At 37.4% G+C, this 22,251-nt stretch overlaps 2 long non-coding RNA genes across 2 annotated transcripts in view; one reads left to right on the top strand and one right to left on the bottom strand.

Moving 5' to 3' along the window:
- Positions 1-22,251, top strand: part of LOC145539904 (uncharacterized) — a 100,079-nt gene that overhangs the window by 2,307 nt on the left and 75,521 nt on the right. The window lies entirely within an intron of this gene.
- LOC145539483 (uncharacterized) lies at positions 3,077-13,981 on the bottom strand. Its single transcript, XR_014077859.1, has 4 exons — positions 11,364-13,981; positions 8,281-8,406; positions 5,577-5,646; positions 3,077-3,551 (listed from the first exon to the last, which is right to left on the bottom strand). It is a non-coding gene; the product is annotated as an uncharacterized LOC145539483 (long non-coding RNA).

The raw sequence follows: 22,251 nt of genomic DNA, 5'->3' as shown, positions 1-22,251 counted from the left end.
ATGTGTTATGACCTCTCATTGTCTTTTTATGTTGTCATTTTCAAGAATTAGATGGAGAAATAAAAGTAAAATCAGTTTAACCATGTGTCCCTTATTGATGAGCTAGGTGTTTATTAATTCAGTATATTTATTGAGTGGCTCTTATGACAGGTGCTGTTCAAGGAATTGTGGAATCAGCACTTACTGAAAGAACAAAGCTTACCATTTTTTCAACAAAATTTAAAAATACTTATTGTTTTACAATTGGTGGTTTAAGCTCTGACACGTTGGAGTATCTTATTATAGTGGAGGCATTTTATTATTGTGTTTTGGAGTCCCCAGAGCCATTCTCACATTAAAAGATTACCTAGAATGATTCGTGAGGGCTTAAAATAGTATTACTCAAAGATTTATCACACAGTTGTAGTTAGGGTAAACACCTGGATAAGGGAAAGAGACATTAGTAGAGTGTGGAGGAGTCTGTCTGCAGACTTCTTATACTCTCCCTCTCATTAGGTGTTACATGGAGCACACTCTTCCCTAGCAATGAAAATGCAGTGGTATATGTGCTGTCCTTTTGCTGAGAGAGGCTGACTAGAGACTCGTGTCCTAGGTTTTTATTGGGATCCGATCACATAGGCACTCCCTGCCTAGCACACACCAATCTTCCAGACTCCCAGAGGTTAAGCAGATGTAGTTTAAAGCACATTGTTTGCACAAATATTTCAGACACAAAAGGATGCGTCTCATTTTGGGAATGGGAGGAGTATTCTTGAAATCCAAGTTTGCAGACTCTGGCCAAGGGCCAATCTTGAAATTAGGCTTTTTAAGGATAGCAGTCTTGGGCCAGCTATGTCAACCCTTTTCTGTGCAATTAACTTTGTTTCTAGTAGCTGAGTTGTAAAAATCTTACTTGCTAATAATAATAACCAAGTTTCTAACTATCTCTGTACCTTAATGAAAATAACCAGGTTAGAATTATTAATCAGATTTTATTAACCAGGTTATCGTTCTACTCCAGTTCTGATGACTACATCATCCCACTCCTTTTCTGTGCTTTCCCTGTTATTCATTTTATGTGTTTACTCCTTCAGTAAACATTCACTGCTCATGAGGATGTGTGTATTAGAGTATAGTGACTTTGAACTTGTGCATACTACCATGAAAAAAAATCTGAGGGGAAGAGAGTGACAGAGTTGGATTTGAGTTAGTTCATAAGAAATGAAAGTACTGGGGTAAATTACAAATATATCTAGAGGAAGTTCCCTCCAAACAGAATTATATATTCCAGAGGCAGAAACTGATGAAAGAAAGGCAAGGAGGTCAATAAACAATACAGAGTTAGCTGTGGTGGTTTAGCTGCTAAGTCATGGCCGACTCTTGCGACCAGATAGACTGTAGCCCACCAGGCTCCTCTGTCCATGGGATTTTCCAGGCAAGAATACTGGAGTGGGTTGCCATCTCCTTCTCCAGGGGATTTTCCCAACCCAGGGATCAAACCTGGGTCTCCTGCACTGCAGTTAGATTCTTTACGAACTGAGCAACCAGGGAATTCCCTAGAGAGTTAGCTAACAGGTGACATAGAGAGGGAAGGGAAAAATGGAAAACATATTTTAGGGATTTGTAGTTCCTGTTAACATCTTTAAAATTTCCCCTTAATGAGAGAAATCCTGGAGATTCTTGGGGTAAAAGTGATATGATCCTATGTATATTTTGAAAATTAGAGCAAATAATAGGTTTAAAGGATGAGAATGGATTACTAGAACAGAATATACAAAGAGACTGTTAGCAATATATAATAATAATATAAATAATCAATATAAATAATTCAATAATCCAGAAAAAAGTACCATGGTGAGAATCGGAAGAGTAGCAGTGAGTAGAAATGTTTAGAAGATTTGGGCTGGGTATATTTTGATATCAGAAAAAATTGGAAAAAAATACAACAAAGCAAATCTTTTTGGATGCTACTGTTAAGGTCCTTTAAGATTTTTGGTTGAAATAATTTAAAGATGTTGATATTAATTGAAGTGAGGGCAGTTGATAGAGAAGTATGCTTTGGGATAATGAAGAATTTTTATTTGGATGTGTTATGCTTAAGATACATATTTGATGACCAAGTGGAGATGTTCAGTAAACAGCAAGACCTGGGGGTCCAAAGAACAGTGGAAGTGAGGACTTGGAGATCAAAACTTGGGCGTCATTAGATTAAAGATGACATTTAAAGCTATGAGAATGGAAGACATCACAAATTATAGTTAGAAAAAGATACAAGGCCAAAGTCATGGGGCATTCTAACTGGTACCAGGAGAAGATGAGAACTGCCTTTAGTGGAGGCTTAATGGAGTAGTATTCAATGAAGTAAGACAATCAAGAGGACGTGGTAGTGTCTGGAATCAGTGTGGAGAAAGTCTTTCAAGAAGTGATGAACATTGTCAAAATTTTCTGATTGCTTGCATTAGGTGAAGTTTGAGAATTAACTGACAGATTTAAGGTAGATGGTCCTGATATTGGCAGGAGCATACTATACATGTTATACTAGCGGTATAAATTCATGTGGGCTCAAGAGGGAACAGGAGAAATGTAAAAATGAACTGTAAATACAGATTGTAGTTCCAAAATTTTGGGAGTCAGAAGGGTTTTTTATGGGTACTAATGCAACATGTTTTATTATGTTAAATTGTTCAGGTGAGAGAAATCTGATAAACCTGAAATTAAAATAACATCAAAAGTAAATGAGATGGGAGGGATGCATAGTTGGAGGGATTCATCTTGGGCAGGAATACTGATACCGCAGCAGCACGAGAGAGGGTAGAGAATATAAAAATCACAGTACGGAGGATGGTGGATGTGGTATTGGGTGTTTCTGAATACTTGTATTTTGTCAGTGAAATATTTACAAGTTGAACACCTCAAAATAAGGAATTCCCTGGGGGCAGGGTGATGGAAGAGGTTTTGTTAATTTGAGGAGAAAGAAAGTTTGGGTGTGTGAACTGACTAAAGAAATACAACAGGATTGAAATTAAGGACAGATCCTGAGAGATGTGGTCAGCAATTCAGTGAGTCAGTTCAGGTCCTCCAAGTAGAAGATGCCAAGTTGGGATTGTGCACAATATTTATTGGGGAAAATGCCTGCAAAGAATACAGGGGAGGGTTAAGCATAGGAGAGGTGAGTCTTCAGACTGTGATGCAGGTTTGACACCTGTGAAATGAAAGGAAAGCCAGAAAAACTGTAAGAGAGCATCTGACTGAGTGCAGACCTGAGAATGTCTTGACCAGGCCAATGTGAGGTCCCCCAGCAAAGGCTGACTATTGGAAAGAGTCCACATTGGGCAGAAATAGCCCAGCAAGAGTAGCCTTGTCAGACTCAGCTTCTGGCTGGAAGATGTCTCAGGGAAGCCCAGCTTTGGTGGGCACCCAAGAGAGGATTTGTAGGTGCTGCCAGCAGTGGCTCTGGGTCAGCATGTTCACTGCAGCAGGTTCTCTGAAGGTAGAGCTGAGCTGAGCTGAGCGTGCATGTCCATGGCTGACACGTTTGATGTGATGTTTTCCTCCATCTCTGTTTAGCTGCTCTGATGTATTTTGGGAAGAAATAAGAATGTTAAATTTAAGTAGATTAGAGAATATCCAGGGTAGTGATATGAAGGGAAAGAGGGAAATGCAAATTGAACTACGCACTTTAAACCGTTTAAGCTGGTTATGGACACGAGTGCCTGAGACACTACTGTTATAACCATGCAAACAGGAAACTGAGGTATCTTTAGTAAGGTTTGCATCCTTAATTCCTTAATTTTCTTTGCACGTTTCAGGGTATGAAACTATGAAAGCCTTATAATCACATATACCTACATATGTATATTTATATATAAAGAGAGAGAGAAAACAATTTCAAGTTATCAATTTAAGTATATACATATGACTTAGATGTAAGAGGAGAATTTGTTACTTTTGGTTAGGCTACAGTTCCCATGTGTTTGTTACATTCTTAACCACAATGTATCTGATTTTAATTTTCTTCCTGTTATAACATGTGCTTCAAATTCCAATAAATTAATCATATGCTCATATGAAGAGGAGAAACTGAGTGCATTGAACTTGTTATTTTGGGAGATGTGCAGTTCTACAAAGTAATTAATGCTTACAATGAGAGTATAAAGGTTACTTTAGGGAATTTACTGTTTTCCAGTGACTTCAGGCTTAAGATCAGTTGATCAATTTTGAAGCTACTGCCTATACCTGGATTCCCACTTAGTTTGCCTTTACTTGTCTCTTTGGGTCTTCCATTCTCCTAAATGAACATTGTGGAGGTAGCATGTCCTCCACTACCTGTGACTTTGCCTACCAAATGCTAGATTCTAATTGTAAGACTGTAATTTATTCTGATTTGTACTGAGTCCATCGCCTCAGTTCTTTTTCTACTTTAGTGGGCAGGTCTGGTTTCCGATCTGAACCTTCTTCAATATATCTTGTCCTGTTCCAAATGACAAAGCCATGCCCTACTGTGTTAAATATACTTATTTCTGTGCTAAGCATTTCAGTCATTTTGACTCTTTGTGACCCTATGGACTATATAGCCAAGCTCATCTGACATGAGATTCTCCAGGCAAGAATACTGGAGTGGATTGCCATGCCCTCCTCTACTGGATCTTCCTGACCCAGGGATTGAACCCATGTCTCTAATGTCTTCTGCATTGGCAGGTAGGTTCTTTACCACTATTGCCATCTAGAAATCCATGAAATATAAGTAAATAACAGTTACACTTAGTACTGCTGTCATGAGTAGGTTCTGTTTTGAGAGTCTTAAGAAATACTCATATTCAATCCTCATAACAACACTATATTTTATTATTGTTATCCCTATTGACAGATGAAAAAACAAAGCCCAGGTAATATAACTTGCCTAAATTTATGCAATAAATCCTGGAACCACAGAGAAACCAAGCTGATCACAAATTTTTTTCTAAAGTGATATCTTATTCCCTTAGTTTTAGACATTAAATATAGCAATTATTATCTCATGGTTCATGTTTTCAATGCATTCATAGATTTATCTCCTTTTGAAGCTCTCCATTGTAATAGATAAAGAAACAGCATTGTCTGTCTACTTACAGGGAAAAAATAACATTCACATGTCTATACAAGGCCATCATTAGGTACCTGTTGATTTCTTTCAGACCCTGAACACTTGGCTTTCTGCTTACATTTATTGATGCTTCAGGGTAGCTATTTTTGGTTATGGCAATAATCATAACCCTCAAACAGAAGTGTATGTAATTTTTTCATTCTAGTTTCAAGTCCTATTTTCATTAGAATTATTGCTATAGGGCTTGAGTCTTTCCAAATCATAAAGCTGGTCTCCTAAATCAGAGACAGACTCTTCTAAGCAGAATGATGTATGCTTCCAGATGTATATGTCAAAATAAAGCAATATTCTTGTTAAAGCATGGTCTTTACTTCTTTATTTCTCTCTTGGTCTGAGCTACACCTTCTAAAACTACACTGGAAAATTAATTTCTTAAAATTGCAATGGCTGAAAAGCAAATTGAAACTTTAGTAAAGTCAGTGATAGTTTTTCACTACTACAGTAAGCCAATTACCTGTCAGAGACACTGTTTCGTTTCTTTAACACTTTTCTGTCCATCAACTGTAGGGTCTGTTTCTGAATGTCTTGAAGAAACAGGTTACAGCAGTTAAGTCAAGGATTTTAAGTAAAGTATTTTATTTGATAGAATTATACAGTCTTTTTTTCTTCTTCTCTGTCATCATCTTTGTAGCAACTGAGTTTGTTTTATTATACACAGAATTTTTCCCACTGGATTGAATGTTATGTTGGAATATTAACTTCACTGGAAAACTGATACAAAATTATGTCATATTAATTTTTCTCTTACATAGGAATTAATAAAACAATTTGAGCTAATTGTGTTTGGACTAATTTAGGAATTAGTTTTTCAGGAAAAAGAATAAAACTTTGAACTTGGTAAGTATATATATTGTAAGAAATACTTTCTATTTTTAAAATGTATTTGAAATTGATATGAATAGTTGGGGATAGAGAAATAACGGTTAAAAGGAACAAATAATGCTTTCCTTTGTATATTCTATATTCCTTATGTATCATGCAACTGATTTTGATTTTACAAATTAAGTGAAAAAAGATGGAAATAATTATTCATATAATATAGCAGTTCCCAAAATTAACCATAATATTGGAAAGATAGTTTTACTTCCTGTATGCAATAAATTATCTTAGTTACTCCCTGTGTAGTCTTCAATATGCATTTCTTCCTTTGCATTATTAAAACCATCTTAGAATCTGATAACTTTGCATTTATGTAACTTCAGTATGCTTATTGTTGCTACCAAACACTTGCTAGCTTCAAACTGCTTCCAGGTGAATGTTTTTAAAACCTCACTTTCACGTCCCTCATTAAAATTCCATATCCTTTACTACCCACACAGTCTCCCTTATGACTCTCTGCCCAGCACTCTTCAGTAAGGCCATTCTCTGTGGATAACCATGAACATTCAGGTCAGTTTCATTGCTATTGTTTATGCTGTTCTCAGATAAGCCAGATGCTACCTTTCCTTTATTTCCAGAACTGGATCCATTTCCTCCCTCAAGTCTCACCCAATTGATTTATCTGTTAATGATTTTTTCTTCTCTCATTATTATCTCAGACTAAGGCTTGACTTACACCTTCTGGTTGCTTCATGTACTAAAATATTTCTCCAGTAGGTTATACATCTTTGAATATTACTGTGTTCTCTACCAAGGCTGTGTAAACCGGGAAACAGATACTTAAGTAGTTATTAATGTAAAACATTTCCAGTACATGATCTACCATAGTAATAAGATCTGTTAAAATACAGTAGCATGCAGCATAAGATAGTAAGTGGTAAAATGTTCAACAAGGTGTTCACTGTCTTGTAACTGAAGTAGAGTTGATTTACAATATTTGTTATGTACAGTGTAGTGATACAGTATGTTTACAAATTATACTCCATTAAAAGTTTTTATAAGGTGATTGCTACAATTCCCTATTATACAGCATATCCTTGTTACTTTTCTACTTTATACATAGTAGTTTGTATATCTTCATTCCTTACCTTCCTTCATTCCTTACCCCTAACTTGCTCCTCCCCCGTCCCCTCTCCCCTCTGATAACCACTAGTTGTCTATATCTGTGTTTCTGTTTTGCATTTGTATTCAATTGTATTTTTTAGATTCCACTTATAAGTAATATCATACAATATTTGTCTTTGATTTATTTCACTAAGCATAATATTCCCTAGGTCCATCCATATTGCTACAAGTGGTAAAATTTTGTCCTTTTTTTCTTGGATGAGTAATATTCCTGTCTGTGTGTGTGTGTGTACACCACATCCTTATCCATTCATCTTCTGATGGACACTTGGGTGGCTCCCATGTCTTGGCTATTAAAAATTGTGCAGAGGGAGAAGGTGAGGGTGGGACGTTCTGGGAGAATAGCATTGAAACATGTATATTATCATATGTGAAAGAGAATACCATTCCATGTTCGATGCATGAGACAAATGCTCAGGGCTGGAGCAATGGGATGACCCAGAGGGATGGGATGGGGAGGGAGGTGGGAGGGGGGTCCAGGAAGGGGAATACATGTAAACCCATGGCTGATTCATGTCAATGTATGGCAAAAACTACTACAATATTGTAAAGTAATTAGCCCCCGACTAAAATAAATAAATTTATTTAAAAAAAAAGAAAAATTTTTTTTTTAAAAATTTAAAAAAATCGTGCAGATATGAGCAGTGGAGTGTATGTATTTTTTTGAATTATGGTTTTTTCTCCAGATATATACTCAGAAGAACAATTAGTGGATCATATGATTGGCTCCATCTCTTCATTCTTTTTGGAGTTATTTCTCCACTGATCTCCAGTAGCATATTGGGCACCTACCAACATGGGGAGTTCATCTTTCAGTATCCTATCCTTTTGCCTTTTCATACAGTTCATGGGTTCTCAAGGCAAGAATACTGAAGTGGTTTGCCATTCCCTTCTCCAGTGGACCACATTCTGTCAGACCTTTCCACCATGACCTGTCCGTCTTGGATGGCCCCACACGGCATGGGGTTTCATTGAGTTAGACAAGGCTGTCGACTGTGTGATCACATTGGCTAGTTGTCTGTGATTGTGGTTTTAGTTGGTCTGCCCTCTGATGCCCTCACGCAATGCCTATCGTCTTACTTGGGTTTCTCTTACCTTGGACCTGGGGTAACTCTTCATGGCTGCTCGAGCAAAGCACAGCCGCTGCTCCTTACCTTGGACATGGGGTGTCTGTTCACGGATGCTGCTCCTGAACATGGATGTGAGGTATCTCCTCATGGCCGCAGCTCCTGACCGTAGATGTGGGGTAGCTCGTCTCGGCCACCATTCCTAACCTTGGACTGTGGGGAAAAAAAATGGAAGAAATGGAAAAAAAAATGCAAAAAGGCAAAATGGCTGTCTGAGGAAGTCTCATAATTAGCTGTGAAAAGAAGAGAAGTGAAAAGCAAAGGAGAAAAGGAAAGATATTCCCATTTGAATGCAGAGTTCCAAAAAAGAGCAAGGAGAGATAAGAAAGCCTTCCTCCACAATCAATGCCAATAAAGAGGAAAGCAACAGAATGGGAAAGACTAGCGATCTCTTCAAGAAAATTAGAGCTACTAAGGGAATTTTTTTTTTTTTTAATAAATTTATTTATTTTAGTTGGGGGCTAATTACTTTACAATATTGTAATAGTTTTTGCCATACATTGACATGAATCAGCCATGGGTTTACATGTGTTCCCCTTCCTGGACCCCCCACCCACCTCCCTCCCCATCCCATCCCTCTGGGTCATCCCATTGCCCCGGCCCTGAGCCCTTGTCTCATGCAAGGGATGAGATATACTCCAAAATACTAAGATGAGATATACTCCAAAATACTAAGGGAATATTTTATGTAAAGATGGGCTCGATAAAGGACAGAAATGGTATGGACCTAACAGAAACAGATGATATTAAGAAGAGGTGGCAAGAATACACAGAAGAACTGTACAAAAAAGATCTTCATGACCCAGATAATCACAATGGTGTGATCACTCACCTAGAGCCAAACATCCTGGAATGTGAAGTCAAGTGGGCCTTAGAAAGCATAACTACGAACAAAGCTAGTGGAGGTGATGAAATTCCAGTTGAGCTATTTCAAATCCTGAAAGATGATGCTGTGAAAGTGCTGCACTCAATATGTCAGCAACTTTGGAAAACTCAGCAGTGGCCACAGGACTGGAAAAGGTCAGTTTTCATTCCAATCTCAAAGAAAAGCAATACCAAAGAATGCTCAAACTACAGCACAATTGCACTCAATTCACACGCTAGTAAAGTAATGCTCAAAACTCTCCAAGCCAGGCTTCAGCAATACATGAACCGTGAACTTCAAGCTGGTTTTAGAAAAGGCAGAGGAACTGGAAATACAATTGCCAACATCTGCTGGATCATGGAAAAAGCAAGAGAGTTCCAGGAAAACATCTATTTCTGCTTTATTGACTATGCCAAAGCCTTTGACTATGTGAATCACAATAACATATGGAAGAGATATCATCATATCAAGAGATGGGAATACCAGACCACCTGACCTGCTTCTTGAGAAACCTGCATGCAGGTCAGGAAGCAACAGTTAGAACTGGACATGGAACAACAGACTGGTTCCAAATAGGAAAAGGAGTACGTCAAGGCTGTATATTGTCACCTTGCTTATTTAATTTATATGCAGAGTAAATCATGAGAAATGCTAAGCTGGAAGAAGCACAAGCTGGAATCAAGATTGCCGGGAGAAGTATCAATAACCTCAGATATGCAGATGACACCACCCTTATGGCAGAAAGTGAAGAAGAACTAAAAAGCCTCTTGATGAAAGTGAAAGAGGAGAGTGAAAAAGATGGCTTAAAGCTCAACATTCAGAAAACTAATATCGTGGCATCTGGTCTCATCACTTCATGACAAATAGATGGGGAAACAGTGGAATTAGTGTCAGACTTTATTTTTTGAGGCTCCAAAATCACTGCAGATGGTGATTGTAGCCATGAAATTAAAAGACGCTTACTCCTTGGAAGGAAAGTTGACAGCATATTAAAAAGCAGAGACATTACTTTACCAACAAAGGTCCATCTAGTCAAGGCTATGGTTTTTCCAGAAGTCATGTATGGATGGGAGAGTTGGATGGTGAAGAAAGCTGAGTGCCGCAGAATTGATGCTTTTGAACTGTTGTGTTGAAGAAGACTCTTGAGAGTCACTTAGACTGCAAGGAGATCCAACCAATCCATCCCAAAGGAGATCAGTCCTGGATTTTCATTGAAAGAACTGGTGATGAAGCTGAAACTCCAATACTTTGGCCACCTGATGCTAAGAGCTGACTCATTTGAAAAGATCTTGATGCTGGGAAAGATTAAAGGCAGGAGGAGAAGGGGACGACAGAGTATGAGATGGTTGGATGGTATCACCCACTCAATGGACATGAGTTTGAGTAAACTCTGGGAGTTGGTGATGGACAGAGAGGCCTGGCATGCTGCAGTTCATGGGGTCGCAAAGAGTCAGACACGACTGAGTGACTGAATTGATTGTTCTGTTTTTAGTTCTTTAAGGAACGTCCATATAGTTTTCTGTAGTGGGTGTATCAATTTACATTCTCACCAACATTGTACAAGTGTTCCCTTTTCTACACATCCTACAATTTTTGTTATTTGTAGGGATTATGATAGCTGTCTGACAAGTGTGTGGTGATAGTTATGCTCATTCTGATTTGCAGTTTTTGATTAGTGATGTTGAGCATCTTTTCATGTGCCTATTGGCCATCTCTTTGGAAAAAGGTCTGTTCCGGTCTTCTGCTCATTCTTTAACTGGGTTGTTTGCTTTTTGATACTCTGTTTTATGTGCTTTTTATACATTTTGGATATTAACCTCTTATTGTTATATTCTTTGCAAATAATTTTCTCCCATTCAGTAGGTTGTCTTTTCATTTTGTCGATGGTTTCCTTTGCTGTGCAAAGGTTTGAACTTCAGTTAGGTTCCTTTTTTGTTGCCTCAGGAGGCAGATCCAAGAAACTATTCTTACAGTTTATGTCAGTGAGTTTTCTGCCTATGTTCACTTCTAGGAAATTTATGGTTTCTGGTCTTACATTTAGGTATTTAACCCATTTGGAGTTTATTTTTGTATATGTTGTGAGGAAAAGTTCTAATCTTATATTTTTACATATAGCTGTTCTTGTCCCAGTGCCACATACTGAAGAGATGGTTTTTAAAAAATGGTCTTTCCAAAACTGAAACAAAAGAAGGAAGAATATACAAAGGAGAAAAGACAATTGTATTATTTTTATAGAATAATATACCTGAAATTCAGTTCAGTTCAGTTCAGTCGCTCAGTTGTGTCCGACTTTTTGCAACCCCAGGTACTGCACCACGCCAGACCTCCCTGTCCATACTAACTCCTGGAGTTCACCCAAACTCATGTCCATCGAGTCAGTGATGCCATCCAACCATCTCAGGCTCTGTCGTCCCCTTCTCCTCCTGCCCTCAATCTTTCCCAGAATCAGGGTCTTTTCCAATGAGTCAATTCTTCGCATGAGGTGGCCAAAGTATTGGAGTTTCAGCTTCATTATCAGTCCTTCCAATGAACAACCACGACTGATCTTCTTTAGGATGGACTTGTTGGCTCTACCAGTCCAAGGGACTCTCAAGAGTCTTCTCCAACACCATAGTTCAAAAGCATCAATTCTTCAGTGCTCAGCTTTCTTCCCCATCCAACTCTCACATCCATACGTGACTACTGGAAAAACCATAGCATTGACTAGAAGACCTTTGTTGGCAAAGTAATGTCTCCGCTTTTTAATATGCTCTCTAGGTTGGTCATAACTTTCCTTTCAAGGAGTAAGCGTCTTTTAATTTCATGGCTGCAATCACCATCTGCAGTGATTTTGGAGCCCCCCAAAATAAAATCTGACACTGTTTCCACTGTTTCCCCATCTATTTTCCATGAAGTGATGGGACCAGATGCCATGATCTTAGTTTTCTGAACGCTGAGTTTAAGCCAACTTTTTCACTCTCCTCTTTCACTTTCATCAAGAGGCTCTTTAGTTCTTCTTCACTTTCTGCCATAAGGGTGGTATCATCTGCATATCTGAAGTTATTGATATTTCTCCTGGCAATCTTGATTCCAGCTTGTGCTTCTTCCAGCCCAATGTTTCTCATGATGTACTCTGCATAATTTAAATAAGCAGGGTGGCAATATACAGCCTTGATGTACTCCTTTTCCTATTTGCAATCAGTCTGTTGTTCCATGTCCAGTTCTAACTGTTGCTTCCTGTCCTGCATACAGGTTTCTCAAGAGGCAGGTCAGGTGGTCTGATATTTCCATCTCTTTAAGAATTTTCCTCAGTTTATTGTGATCCACACAGTCAAAGGCTTTGGCATAGTCAATAAAGCAGAAATAGATGTTTTTCTGGAACTCTCTTGCTTTTTCGATGATCCAGCAGATGTTGGCATTTTGATCTTTGGTTCCTGTGACTTTTCTAAAACCAGCTTGAACATCTGGAATTTCACGGTTCACGTATTGCTGAAGCCTGGCTTGGAGAATTTTGAGCATTATGTTACTAGTGTGTGAGATGAATGCAATTGTGCAGTAGTTTGAGCAATCCTTGGCATTGAATTTCTTTGGGATTGGAATGAAAACTGACCTTTTCCAGTCCTGTGGCCACTGCTGAGTTTTCCAAAGTTGCTGACATATTGAGTGCAGCACTTTCACAGCATCATCTTTCAGGATTTGAAATAGCTCAACTGGAATTTCATCACCTCCACTAGATTTGTTTGTAGTGATGCTTTCTAAGGCCCACTTGACTTTACATTCCAGGATGTCTGGCTGTAGGTGATTGATCACACCATCGTGATTATCTGGGTCATGAAGATCTTTTTTGTACAGTTCTTCTGTGTATTCTTGCCACCTCTTCTTAATATCATCTGTTTCTGTTAGGTCCATAACATTTCTGTCCTTTTCGAGCCCATCTTTGCATGAAATATTCCCTTGGTTGCTCTAATTTTCTTGAAGAGATCTCTAGTCTTTCCCATTCTGTTGTTTTCCTCTATTTCTTTGCACTGATTGTGGAGGAAGGCTTTCTTATCTCTCCTTGCTCTTTTTTGGAACTCTGCATTCAAATGGGACTATCTTTCCTTTTCACCTTTGCTTTTCACTTCTCTTCTTTTCACAGACATTTGTAAGGCCTCCTCAGATAGCCATTTTGCTTTTTTGCATTTCTTTTCCATGAGGATGATCTTCGTCCCTCTCTCCTGTACTATGTCACATTAGCTACATCTTATTCTTAAATTTTTTCCATGTAAAAAGTAGCAAGATAGATAATATCCTGAATTTAACCTTCCAAATTGATGGCTAAGTTCAATCATCCCATGTCCAAAATCTCATAAGGTCAGTAATTTTTTTCAACAATGTTTTTTAATTATGTTGATCAAATACAAAAGCATTACAGTTAGCTTTTGCTTCTTAATTTTTTGTTTTATATACAATTTTGAGAACCTGATTATTGGTGAACTTGCCTAATATTTCCCCTTTCAAAATGTAATGTACGTAAACACAAACAATATTTTCATGCCATTTGCTTTCATATTGTGTTGGAAATAGATTTTCTTTGTAAATAATATGAGGCCAATTTAAAAAAATATTGGCAAACCCCAGGTTTGAAAGAAAAATAATGGCTCCCTTTTAAAAAGAAGACATAAATATAATTTGGGCAAGTAAAACCGAAGAGAAAAGTTGATTCCGCTTAAAAGTATATCCAAAAGTTGCTGTTGTTGGCTTGAATCAGTACTTGATACTTTGGGTGTGATTTTGACCTTGCAAAGCTCACGTCCTCCCTAATACGCATTTGAGCTTCTTAACTCTTCTTACTGATGATAGTAATAGTTGGTTATCTTATTCAGAGAGTTCTAGAAGCACATCAAATCATAATTCTTATAGCACCTGTTGCCATGCGACACTTAGCTTTTGTTGAGGAATTCTTGAGTTTCTTCCAAGGCATTCATGTTAGACTATTTTATTTTCAAATGGATGACTTCAAATTATGTGTATGTGTGTGTGTGTGTATGTTTGATATATACATATGTGTGAAATGTAGCACTCATACTGTTAACTTTAATAAGAAAGTATTTAAATATATACTTCAAAATGGTAGGAGAATTCAAGTTTAAAAGGGTTCTGTAGTATTTTCTGGTATTTTTGGATTTCTTCCTATTAAGAAATTGACAAGTCTTTTTGATTCCTGATTTAAACCTAGTGAAACATTTCTTTCAGTTTAGATAGGTCAAACAGTTGTCTCTATTGACTCTACTAATATTAATATTAACACCTTAATACTAAGATATTAATTGCCTCTTTCCCTCATAGTTTCCTGAGTTTTTCATGTCACTCAATATTCCTTTGGTAACTCTAAAGATCAAGGGGATAGTGATAAAAGTCAAGTGTTAATGCAGTTTTCACAAGACAAACTGATGCAGCAAACCCATTAGGAGAATGGACTCTTCAGAGATTTGTCTTGGAATGGTGGCAAGTGATGCTACAGATCAGTTCATCTCCACCTGGGTTATTTATTCTTGCAGTTTTATCTGGAATCCCAATAGGTCTGAAAAGTCATTAAAATATTTCTTGTTGTCAACTCATATACATACCCTTATATGTTTTTTTTTTCTGCTTCTAAAACATCAAAATTGAGACTTGCAGAAGGGGTATTATATAGTTTGAACTCGAGCTGCCTTTTTTGTTTTGGCCCTTCTCATCTCTCTGATCACACAAATCATAAATGTTGTAGAACCTCATTCTCTTTAACCCACTTCTCCGGAATAAATTATTGATCAAACATGTTCTAAGTTCACTAACTTGGCACAAATCATTTCTGACAGCATTGTAAGTGTGTGTGTGTGCATATGCACATACATAATACATACACAAACACATAATTTTGCCTAAAGTATATTTAATAAAATTCCATTGTACCCCCAAAATGCTTCCCTCATGTATTCCATATATTTACTTAAATTTCCATTATTCCTATGTAAAGTTCACCTTTAACATCATACATCCTTCTCTTACAAGTGGTTTGCATCAGTGTCCTTATAAATCCCTCTTTTATTTTTAGTCAAAGATTTTCTGAAGCATCAACAAAGTGAAGTCAGTCAGTCATGTCCGACTCTTTGCAATCCTGTGGACTGTAGCCCACCAGGCTCCTCTGTCCGTGGGATCTTATGGGCAAGAATACTGGAGTGGGTTGCCATTTCCTCCTCCAGGAGATCTTCCTGACCCAGGGATCGAACCCAGGTCTCCCGCATTGCAGGCAGATGCTTTACCCTCTGAGCCACCAAGGAAGCCTCAACAAAGATGACAACTGAACCTTGTTTTGAAAGATTTACCTCATTTTCTATGGTAAATTTAGCTGCCATTTATAGCCAATCCAAGAATGTGCTTTTCTCTGACACATTATTCTGAGACTTAACTTCTGTATTCCTTCAAAACTATTAAGTTCTATGTTGTGGCAGTTGAATGTGGGTCCAGGCCACTTGCTACTATAGGATGAGTCATATCCTGAGCTCTTAGGTCAAACCAGAATTCAGTGGGACAGTGATACCTAAATCATTTCTCAAAGACCCTTGCGGTGCCCTGAGACCTTTTCAGGGAGTTTGCAATGTCAAACAATTTTCAAAATAGTACTAAGATTTCATTTGCCTCTTATCTCTGACTTTCTCATAAGTGAAGAGTAGATTTTAGAGGCTATCTAATTTAGTATTGCAACTGAATTAAGCAGGTGTGAAAATTCATCTGTTTCTGTTACAAGAGATATTAAGAAAGTAATATTGTAAAATGTAAGCAATGCCACTCTTTACTCTAAATGTTGATTTGGAAGTAGGGATTTTTTTTTTTTTTTTGTAAAACATGTAATTTAAAATGTAATGGCTTTATTGATGTTGATTCAAAATATTTATTTCATTTAAAAATTTTCAATTTTGATATCTAATATAGTAATGGCAGCCGTAGCTTGCATAAACCAAAGCTCTTTTGGATCCTGAACACCTTGTAAGTGGGTAAAAGGGTTCTGAAGGCAAATGTTTGAAGAAACGCTGTTGTAGAGGCTGCCTGCTTTCTTCCTCAATATTTAATCATAGCTGATCTTCTGTATGTAATTGGAGAACAAATTATAAATCCAGCTCTATTCAGTACAAATCCAGGTGTTTGTCCAGATCCTATATCTAGATGGGTTTCTTGGTCGTTTGATCTATTTTATTGTTTTCCTAGACTTTTGACCCTGGCTGAATTGTCTGTGGTTGGAAGACTTGTTTGTATGCCCTTCTGTGGCTTATTGATCCCCGCTTTCTAGTTCACTCTCTTGACTCTAGTGTTATCAAGGTTTCAGGAGGAAGACACCACTTGTACCAAAACAAGCTAGAGGAACTCTTTCCTGGATTCAGTTAAGAGTATATGCCTGCATTTATACATTAAGAAAGTTAGGAGTAATTGACATGGTGAATTGCATATCTGATATTTATGGATCTACTGGTTGATAATTCCCTCCCAACAGTATCCATGATGTGTTTGTTGTCTCTTTTTCTCTAAGTTCTAACATTTTTTATGAATAAAGTTTTTCCTTGCCTCGTCCTTTAACTCATTCATCTGTTGCCCACACCCTCCAGTCTCCAGTCTCCAAGTAGTCTGCTGATTGGTGTCCTGCCCCTAATGTCTAGTCCTTGGAGTTGCACTCACCTTATAATTAGAAGTTCCTAATGTTCCCTAGTTTAGCCCTTTCTTACTCCAGCCTAAAACTAAGATCATGGCATCCAGTCCCATCACTTCATGGCAAATAGATGGAGAAACAATGGAAACAGTGACAGACTTTATTTTCTTTGGCTCCAAAATCACTGCAGATGGTGACTGCAGCCATGAAATTAAAATACGTTTGCTCTTTGGAAGAAAAGCTATGACCAACCTAGACAGCATATTAAAAAGCAGAGACATTACTTTGCCAACAAAGGTCTGTCTAGTCAAAACTATGGTTTTTCCAGTAGTCATGTATGGATGTAAGAGTTGGACTATAAAGAAGGCTGAGTGCCAAATAATTGATGCTTTTAACCTGTGGTGTTGGAGAAGACTCTTGAGAGTTCCTTGGACTATAAGGAGGTCAAACCAGTCAATCCTAAAGGAAGTCAATCCTGAATATTCATTGGAAGGACTGATGCTGAAGCTTGAATAATTTGGCCATCTGATGTGAAGAGCTGACTCCTTAGAAAAGACCCTGATGCTGGGAAAGCTTGAAGGCAGGAGGAGAAGGAGATGACAGAGGACGAGATGGTTGGATGGCATCACCGACTCTGTGGACTTGAGTTTGAGCAAGCTCTGGGAAGTGGTGAAGGAGAGGGAAGCCTGGTGTTCTGCAGTCCATGGAGTTGCACAGGGTTGGACATGACTGAGCAAGTGAACAACAGAAACAACTACTGAAATACCGAATTGACTAATCTGAGTTTTCTTTGTTACAATTGAAAAGTTGAAAAAAATAATTAAGTATAACATGCATATACTTACACAGAAATTATAGTCATGTAGGATGATGAATTTTCATAAATTGAACATATTTAAGAAAACATGGAAAATGAGGATTACATATACACACTAGAAAGTGAAAGTGAAGTCGCTCAGTCGTGTCCAATTCTTTGCAACTCCATGGACTGTAGCCTACCAGGCTCCTCCATCCATGGAATTTTCCAGGCAAGAGTACTGAAGTGGGTTGCCATTTCCTTCTCCATGGGATCTTCCCAACCCAGGGATCGAACCGAGATCTCCCACATTGTAGGCAGATGCTTTACCGTCTGAGCCACCAGAGAAGTCCACATATACACACTACTATATATAAAATGTTTTTTAGTTGCTAAGTTGTGTCTGACTCTCTTGCGACCCCATGGACTGTAGCCTGTCAGGCTCTTCTGCCCATGGGCTTTTCCAGGGAGGAATTCTAGAGTGGGTTGCCTATTTCTACTCCAGGGGATCTTCCAGACCCAGGGATTGAACATGCATTTTCTCCTGCTTGGCAGGTGGGTTCTTTACCAGTGAACCACCTGGGAAGCCATGTATAGAAACATATAAAATGGATAACTAATAAGAACCTGCTGTATAGCACAGGAAACTCTGCTCAATACTCTGTAATGGCCTATATGGGAAAAGAATTTTAAAAATAGTGGATATATGTCTGTGTGTGTATATATATATATATAACTGAATCACTTTGCTATAGAGAAGAAACTAACACAGCATTGTATATCAACTATACTACCATAAACATTAAGCAAAACAAAATTCAGCTCAAGAAAGAACACTGCCAGCATTCCAGAATTCCAGTCTGTCTACTTCCCGTCACTGTTGCAAAAATAAAACCCATTTTGCTGTCTTGTAACAGAATAAAAGATTTTGCCTGTGTTGGAAATATATATACACATACACACATACATATGGTCAAACAATATAAACTTTTCTATATAGTTTCTTTAGCATTTATTGTTTGAATATCTGTATTTTTGTGTACAGTTAGATTGTTCATTCTCTTTGCTGCATGGAATTTCATTGTGAGAAAATACTGCAGTGTATTTCACCATTTCTCTATTTTTCAGTTTATTTGTAGTTTCTGAATAGTACTACCATGAATGTTTTAGTATTTCTTTCTCATGAACATATGCATGCATTTCTATCAGTTATATGCTTAGGAATAGAATTGGGAGATCTTTGGATATAAGCTTATGTTCAGCTACAGTAAACTTATCAATAGCATTTCAAACTGGTTGCACAAATTTGCACTCCCATCTGTAGTATTAGAGTTCTGACTATGCCATATCCTTGAAACACTTGCTATTTTTTAAGACTTTTTTGGTATAATAGTAATATGTCAAGGTTTAGTTTGCATTTCTCAGAATAAATATTTTTTATATATTTGTTAGCCATTTGGATACCCTTTTCTTGTGCTTATGCAACTTTGTGCCCATTCTTTTTTCCAATTGGCTTGCATGTTATTTTCCTATTGACTTACAATGCTCTATATATTCTAAACATAAGCCCTTTGTCAGGTATATGTGTTGCACATATTTTATCTCACTCTGTGGGTTACCTTTTCATCCTTTCTGGGATCATTTTTGAATGAGTTAAATTCTTAATTTTTGTATTACCTAATCTGTTATTTTCCTTTCCAATTAGCTCCTCCTTTAGAAATCGTTGTTTACTTAAGTGTCAGAAAGATATTTCTCTGTTTTCTTAAAATTCTTTTGTTTTGCTTTTCCCTTTATTTTCAGTAAATTTTAATATTTAATTTTATTTGTTTTACTTTAAAATTTTGTTTAGATTGCAGTCCATGTGGAATTGATTTTTGAAGATGGCATGGTATAGGGGTCGAGATAATTTTTTCATATGAAAATTTAACCCAACAGCATTTATTTTATTGATATTTACATACTTAATGTATATTTGTTGAATGAAATAATTTTATTGAATGAAATAATTTTATTGAATGAAATAATTTTATTGAATGAAATAAAAGGCAAGATTATGTTCTGGGTTCACATTTATTTTATATTTTTACTTGTATGTACTATTCTCTTCCTATCACCAGGAGGTAGGCTCAATGAAGGTAGGAATTTTTTGTTTGTTTTCTTCACTGCTGTATCCTCAGGGCCTAGAATAGTATTTGGCATTCAATAAATATTAGTGAGTTAATGAAATGGTGATTAGGATACTCTCCATCTAATTGTTTTTCTGTTGCCTTCAGTGTCTCTTTTCTGTGAACAACATTTCTTTTAAAGACCATTATTTCCACTGCCCTATAGTATTTGCTTTGTTACAAGTTACTTGATTCTGACTTCAAGTATTGTTTTCTATTTTATTATCCAGTTGTCTTCTATTGTGCCAATCCTATACTGTTATGCTAGTACAGCTTTTTAATAGATTGCCATAATATATAGTATATGTTTTATAGCTTTGAACTTTATTTTTGCTTTATGTATTCTTAGCCCTTTATGTTTTCTATTGATTTAGACCACCTTTCACAATTTTCATTGAAATAAATATAACATTTGGAATTTTGTCTGGTATTGCTATAGATTAATTTGTGGACAATTGTTATATTTAAAACATTGAGCATATGAATCTGTATGTCGCATTTATAGTAAGGAAGTTTCCTTTTTATGCCTACTTTTCAAAAAGACCTTATCTTTGAGTAATGAATTTTAATTCTATATTGATATAGACTGCCACAAGACAGTTTTTAAAATTTAGTCAATAGTTATCTATATTTGCTTATATATTTACCCTTTCAGGTGTTGTTTATTCCTTTCTCCATTTTTATGTTTCCAGCAGAGGTAGTTTCTATCTAAAGAGCTCCCATTTAGTATTTTTAGTGCAGTTCATCCTGCAACAGATTCTCTCAAATTGTCTGAAAATATCTTTATTCAACCCTTATTTTTGAAGGATGTTTATTATATGTATAGAGTTACAAGTTTGGTTACTTATTTCTTTTCAAAGATAGATTCCATTGCCATATGTTCTTTTAACAGATGGCAGTCTTAATTTTCCACCTCTGTGTCCATGAACCTTATTAGAGTTCTGACAGGACAATAGAGAATTGGTTGGTATTAATATTCCTTTTCTCTTCATTTCTTTAACAAAAATTTAATTTCTTCCCTGTAACTTTTGTAATTTTTTCACAAAAACTTTTAATTTCTTCCTTTTGTAACTTATGTATTCTTAAAAAATTTTAGTACTGAAGGTGGCCAAGGAAATGTTGATATTTCTCATTATGTATTTCCAATAAAAGACCAAGATAAGCTTTCTCATCTTTGATCTCGTTGACTGTTGACCTATCTATCACTCACACATATAAGGGTGATCTTATCCAAGGATGGGCACAACGAGTCCTCGGCCTCAGCAGGAGTCCCTCCCACCCACGGAAGCCAGGTCAATGATTACAAGGAATCTTTTACTGTCCATTCTCAGGGTTTTATTTTTAAATGCCACTGTGCCTTTAACCATGTTGTAAATATTTTATGCCCTGACCAGAGACATGGTCATAAGATCTGATTCTGGCCCAGAGGTTCAGATGGCGTTGGGGTTATTAATTAATGTATTTTAAACATTGGGGTTTTCTTTCTTTGAATTTGAGATTTTTAAAGTACACCTCCCCTGGTCTTTAAAGCTTGGGGTGAGATGACAAGGACCAGGTAATCGGGGCTGTGTTGCACATACCTTCTTAGCATTTGAGTAGCTCAGGCATGGGTTTTGGAGGCAGATGCTAAATTTTGATACCATGTAAACCTACTTGACTCCTTGGACTGGTCTTTTGTTTTGACTGGAGCAGAGGAGTGTAGAATGTGCCTTTGAGATTTATAACAAGTCTCCTTTTCCAGACATCAGCCTCTACACCTCAGTAGCCTTTAAAATGTGCTCTTTATCAATTGAGAGGGCCTGTCTATGGAGGAACGGGAAGCAGACCAGGAGACTTGAGTAATTTTGCGCCCGAGGGAGTTGGTCAAAACTCTTCCTCTGGTGATCGCAGGGTCCCTGCTGACTGGAATGGCTGAGGCAGTGCCTTGATTAGTGATCGAGTGCCCTAAGCACTTGCTAAAATGGTTCTACCAGGTGTGGAGCGATGGCAAGGTGTCCGCTGGGCCTCTCCTCCATGCCTTCGCTTGGCTCCCTGGTTTCCTTGGCAGCTCTTCCTAGCATTTCCCCCCCTTGGTATAACATTGTGAAGAGCAAGATGATACCTATTTTTATATGGCTGTGTTTTTAAAGCTAGACTAACACACTTTTTTCTTTTCTTTCTTTCTTTTTTTAAACTAGAACCCCTTCTTAACTAATAGCACCAGTTCAGATTCTTTGGGGCTTCCCTGGTGGCTCAGCAGTAAAGAATCCTCCTGCCAATGCAGGAGATGTGGGTTCACTCCCTGGGTTGGGAAGATCCCCTGGAGAAGGAAATGGCAACCCACTTCAGTATTCTTGCCTAGAGAATCCCATGGACAGAGGAGCCTGGTGGGCTACAGTCCACCGGGTCGCAAAGAGTCGGACATGACTTAGCGACTAAACAACTATCCAAGGATACATTTATTTTCTTGTTCCCTCTTCCCATCTTACTGTTAGCCAGTTGCCTTTTCTTCTTTGTCTACATAATGATTCAGTTACACCTGGGTTCCTGT

This window comes from Giraffa tippelskirchi, chromosome 2, assembly GCF_054371585.1.
Source record: "Giraffa tippelskirchi isolate mGirTip1 chromosome 2, T2T-mGirTip1v1.2.pri, whole genome shotgun sequence".
Lineage (NCBI taxonomy): Eukaryota > Metazoa > Chordata > Mammalia > Artiodactyla > Giraffidae > Giraffa > Giraffa tippelskirchi.
The sequence above is the reverse complement of the archived record's forward strand: the minus strand, read 5'-3'. Positions and strand labels throughout refer to the sequence as shown.